The 5,535-nt window shown below is 41.2% G+C and overlaps 1 long non-coding RNA gene across 1 annotated transcript; it reads right to left on the minus strand.

The window, feature by feature from the left end:
- Nucleotides 1–2,178: 2,178 nt before the first annotated feature.
- Nucleotides 2,179–4,585, minus strand: LOC144685316 (uncharacterized). The gene is made up of 2 exons (XR_013577711.1): nucleotides 4,486–4,585; nucleotides 2,179–2,629 (listed from the first exon to the last, which is right to left on the minus strand). It is a non-coding gene; the product is annotated as an uncharacterized LOC144685316 (long non-coding RNA).
- Between the last annotated feature and the right edge of the window lie 950 nt (nucleotides 4,586–5,535).

Consider the following 5,535-nt stretch of genomic DNA (forward strand, 5'->3'; position numbering starts at 1 on the left):
CGTCAACAATATACCTACCCATGGAGGTGAGTGTATGGCGATGGGTTTTCGAGTTTGAGTACAGAAGATTATATGAGATAATATATTCCCTAAACTACTTCAAGTTTATTAAAGAACCTTTTTTCATATATTCATTCATGGGATGTGGGTGTTGCTGGCTAGACCAGCATTAATTGCCCATCCCTAATTGCCCTTGAGAAGGTGGTGGTGACTTCTTGAACTGCTGCAGTCCATGTGGTGTCTGTATATCCACAGTCCTGTTAGGGAGGGAGCGCTAGGATTTTGACCCAGTGACAGCGAAGGAACGGCGATATATTTTGAAGTCAGGATGGTGTGTGTCTTGCAGGGGAACTTCCAGGTGGTGGTGTTCTCATGTATCTGCTGCCCTTGTCCTTCTAGGTGGTAGAGGTCATATGTTTGGAAGGTGCTGTTGAAGGAGCCGTGGTGCGGTGAATACTTTAATCACAGAAAATGGTTCATCTTCAAGGCCTAAGAACATTTGGTAAGAATTTGTGTTTTAAAATACACCATTCTTTAAAGGGTTAATGCAAGGACTCTGATTGCTTTTTTTTTGAAGAGACATCCATTTACAGGAAAAAGCAATTAAGCAATTGTAAAGAAACTGGAAACTTCTTGGTCCTGGTGGACTGTGTACAAAAATGGGCCACATGGAAGTTTATGACTCTGGAAAGAAATCATGCCTGGAACTGTTTAAAAGTTGGTTTTGGTTTTGCTTTGAAAGGAAGAAGGACCAACTGCTTGTGAAGGAAGACAGCAGACATTTTACCGTCCAGAGCCAGTCCACAGCCGGAAGTGAATACAAGCTGCTCCTAAGTCACTCTACTAGCTGGAATTGAGTACCTGCAAGTGTTCCTCGAGTTTGCCTGAAAAGCAATGCAAGAGTCATCGATTGTTTTGTGGATAAATGCTTAGATCAAATCTATAACCCAGATGCCATTTCAAGGACTTCACCATCTTTCCTTATCCCTTGAACCATTGACTTTTCACCTTTGGCAGAATTCCTCTATTTTTATTTTTATTATTTGTGTGTGTGTGTGTGTGTGTGTGTGTGAGAGAGAGACTTAGGGTATCTCAAAAAAGTCATTGGTGTACTTTCATATTTCATACTGTTAAATGTTTTGCCTTTCTATTTGACAAGACTGGTTTTATAATAATCTAATAAGATTGTTGTTATTGAAAGAAGCCTAGTTAAAGTCTCTTTTACTCAGGGTAACAGTAGCAAAGGTAAACAATTGGCCATTTTGGTGAGTGAATCAAACTTTTAAACTAATGGTGTGACCTGTGGAGTAGTGGGACTAGATTAACGGCGCATTCCTCCCATCCCAGTCGTAATGTTGGTGAGTTGCTACAAAGAATCTTGTAGATGGTACACACTGCTGCTACTGCGCATCAGTGGTGGAGGGAGTGAATGTTGAAGGTGGTGGATGGGGTGCCAATCAAGCAGGCTGCTTTGTCTTGGTTGTTGTCAAGTTACTTAAGTGTTGTTGGAGCTGCACTCATCCAGGCAAGTGGAGCGTATTCAATCACACTCCTGACTTGTGTCTTGTAGATGGTGGACAGGCTTTGGGGGGGTTCAGGAGGTGAGTTACTCACTGCAGATTTCCCAGACTCTGACATGCTGTTGTAGCCACATTATTTATAGTGCTGGTTCAGTTCAGGTTCTGGTAAATAGTAACCCCCAGGATTTTGATGGTGGGGGATTCAGTGCTGCAATGCCATCAAATGTCAAGGGGAGATGGTTAGATTCTCTCTTGTTGGAGATGGTTATTGCCTGGCACTTGTGTGGCGCGAATGTTACTTCCAATCCAGAATATTGAACTGAACATACGATTCACTTCTGATGGTAATCGCAACATTGATAGTTCTAGGAAAGGTAAGTATAATCTTACTCCTGATAGAGAATTCTAGTGTTACTAACATTACAGAGAGATATTTAAGATATCCATCAATATTTAAAGTAATATTTACCTTAAATCCCCAAGTAAAAAGCTATCGGTCTAGCACGATTCCTCTATCCCAATTAAGAGGAGAACTATGAACACTATTTTACAGCAGCTATGCCTTTACCTTAAGAAATGCTGAACTGAATCCAATGAAACTAAAAATCCTACAGTGTGGTTCTAATATTTATATTATAAAAAACTGAAACAGCAGAAAGCAAGTTGAGCACTTGTGCTGGACAACATCCTTTGTTTCCATCAACATCCTTTATTTTAGTCAACATCCTTCAAACAAATAGGAATACTGAGAGGTACAGATAGTGGTCACTACATTCAGTTTCCAGGATTCAGTTAACAAGTTATTTAGGGTCATCTTTAAGATAGGATTGCAGTATCTTACAATTTATCAATGCCTTGCTGAGGCGATGTAGAGTTCAGTTCCTGTTGCCTTCAGGGCTGCCTTGTGTTAGAGCAGATGCCATATTCTATGCCACAAGATATTGTTGTCCTTGAGCAAAGAATTATGCCCAGGCATGTTTATAAACGTCTTGGATCTTTGTCCAGCAGATGAACTCTGCTTTTAATTCTTAATCTCTGATAGGAAGATGATTATTTTTAGTTGTATAACTCCATATTTATAGCTGCATTCCTTCAGAGTAGGACAGCGCCTGACAAGAGAGAACCATTAATAATATCAGCTAACATGGAGCCCGTAATAACATGGGATGCAACAACAACAACTTGTATTTTTATAGCATCTTTAACATAGTAAAAGGTTCCAAGCAATTTCACAAGAATAGCATCAAACAAAATTTGGTACTGAGACAGATCAGGGGATATAGGAGAGAAGACATATATTAAGAGGAGATATATATTAATGCTCTAGATCTTGGCGCACAGGAGACAATTTCAAAGTTTGCGGATAATACGAAGCTTTGGAGTGTTGTGAACTGCGAGGAGGACAGTGTGGAACTTCAAAAGGACATAGACAAGTTTGGTGGAGTGGGCAGATAGATGGCCGATGAAGTTCAATGTGGAGAAGTGTGAGGTGATGCATTTTGGTAAGAAGAACATGGACAGACAATATAAAATAAGGGGTGAAATTTTGAAGAGGTGCAGGAGCAGAAAGACCTGGACGTATATGTGCATAGATCATTGAAGATGACAGGACAGGTGGAGAGAGCAGTTAATAAAGCAGATAGTATCCTGGGCTTTATTAATAGGGGCCTAGGGTACAAGAGCAGGGAAGTTATGCTGAATGTATATAAGACACTCGTTAGGCCTCAGCTGGAATATTGTGTACAGTTCTGGGCACCACATTATAGGAAGGATGAGTACAGAAGAGGTTTACAAGAATGGTTCCAGGGGTGAGAAACTTCAGCTATGAGGATGGATTGGAGAGATTGGGACCGTACTCCTTGGAGAGAAGAAGACTAAGAGGAGATTTGATAGAGATGTTCAAAATCATGAGAGCGCTAAACAGAGTAGATAGGGAGAAGCTTTTCCCACTCGTAAAAGGATCAAGAACGAGAGGGCACAGATTTAAAGTGATTTGCGAAAGAAGCAAATGTGACATGAGAAAAAATGTTTTCACACAGCGAGTGGTTTGGGTCTGGAATGCACGGCCTGGAAGTGTGGTGCAGGCAGGTTCAATCGAGGCATTCAAGAGGGCATTAGATGATTATTTGTATAGAAACAATGTGCAGGGGTACGGGGAAAAGGCAGGGCAATGTCACGAGGTCATAATGCTCATTTGGAGAGCCAGTGCAGACACTCCGTCTGTGCCGTTAAAATTCTGTGACCCTGTGATCCTGAGACCAAATGCTTATTCAAAGAGGTATAGGTTTTAAGCAGAGTCTTAAAGGAGTGGGGAGGTAAAGAGGCTGAGAGGTGTGGGGAGGGATTCAGATTGGGGCCAGGCCACAAAAGGCACAGCGGCCAATGGTGCAGCAAAGAAATTGAAGGATGTACAATTGAGGAAAACTTGTTTTAAAGGGGTAAACAAAAAATGAAATGTTTACTTTTTATCCACAGAACAGCCTGAAAAAATAACTTCAATCAACAAAGTAACTTTTTTCAACATAAGTTCAAAAATTGTAATCAAGTATATGGCCCAGCTTTGTTCTATAGCCAGAACTGCTCCAAGTTGAATTTGATCTGTTTTGTCTCCCTAGTGTCTGAAAATTCACCTTGTTTATGCTGCAAGACAGATTTCATTAAGCACAGAGCCAACTGTATATACTTACAAGCTTGCACGAGGATAGTTGCTTGAAAAACATGCTATTGACTTTCATTTCTTCTGTCTCCTGAACTATTGTCCCGGGGATGGCTCATACAGAGCATCAGTGGAAAAAAACCCCTGCTCACCTGAACAGGAGCCGGGCTGTGCCAAGGCAAATTGTGATGCCTGCCAACTTTTGCCACCAGCTTGGCTGTTCCTTTAGCCACTTATGGGATACACACCTGATGGGATTGGGCAATGTGCCCCTAAAACAATGTTGCTGCTTTATTTATAAAACCTTACCTCATTAATATTACAGTGCCCTTGTTGATTAGGGACGATCTCCCACGCCAGCTCTGTAATGTGGAGTAGATTTTATGTATCAGCTCCTCAGAGCGTTTCGTGTGATGGGAAATACATTGTCAGAATTTGAGTAGAGGGGCTGTTGGACCGTGTAAGATTTTCCATTCATTAAAATTCTGTTGTGTGATGCCTCATGCTAAGAGTGTTATTTTGTGAAATATCGTTAATTGCTTTTCATATTCCCTATGACTCTTTCTGTTAATTCATTAACAAGTAAAGCAGGCATTTATTTGGACTGGACTTGCTACTTGTTTTTCTGAACTACTTGGCAGGTTGATACAACTGAATGGCTTTTTGTACATTTAAGAATCAATCACAATGTCTTGGAACTGCAACGTTTGAGGACTCTGGGTCTATACTCGATGGAGTTTAGAAGGATAAGGGGGGATCTGATTGAAACTTACAGAATACTGAAAGGCCTGGATAGAGTGGATGTGGGGAAGATGTTTCCATTAGTAGGAGAGACTAGGACCTGAGGGCACAGCCTCAGAGTAAAGGGAAGACCTTTTGGAACAGAGATGAGGAGAAACTTCTTTAGCCAGAGAGTGGTGAATCTGTGGAATTCATTGCCACAGAAGGCTGTGGAGGCCAGGTCATTAAGTGTATTTAAGACTGAGATAGATAGGTTCTTTATTGGTAAGGGGATCAAAGGTTCGGGGAGAAGGCAGAAGAATGGGGTTGAAAAACTTATCAGCCATGATTGAATGGCGGAGCAGACTCGATGGCCCGAGTGGCCTAATTTCTGCTCCTATGTCTTATGGGCTTATGCAACCACTTATAGAATTGAGATGGGGACAAATTTCTTCACTCAAAGAGTTGTGAGTCTTTGGAATTCTCTACTTCAGAGAGTTGTACGTGGTCCATCTTCAGATATATTCAAGGCTGAGATCACTAGACATTTGGTCTCTCAGGTGTCGATAAATATGGGGAGAGGAAAAGTGGGATTGAATCAGAAAATCAGTCATGAATATATTGACTGACAGAGCAGGC

Source organism: Cetorhinus maximus, chromosome 10, assembly GCF_964194155.1.
Source record: "Cetorhinus maximus chromosome 10, sCetMax3.hap1.1, whole genome shotgun sequence".
Classification (NCBI taxonomy): Eukaryota; Metazoa; Chordata; class Chondrichthyes; order Lamniformes; family Cetorhinidae; genus Cetorhinus; species Cetorhinus maximus.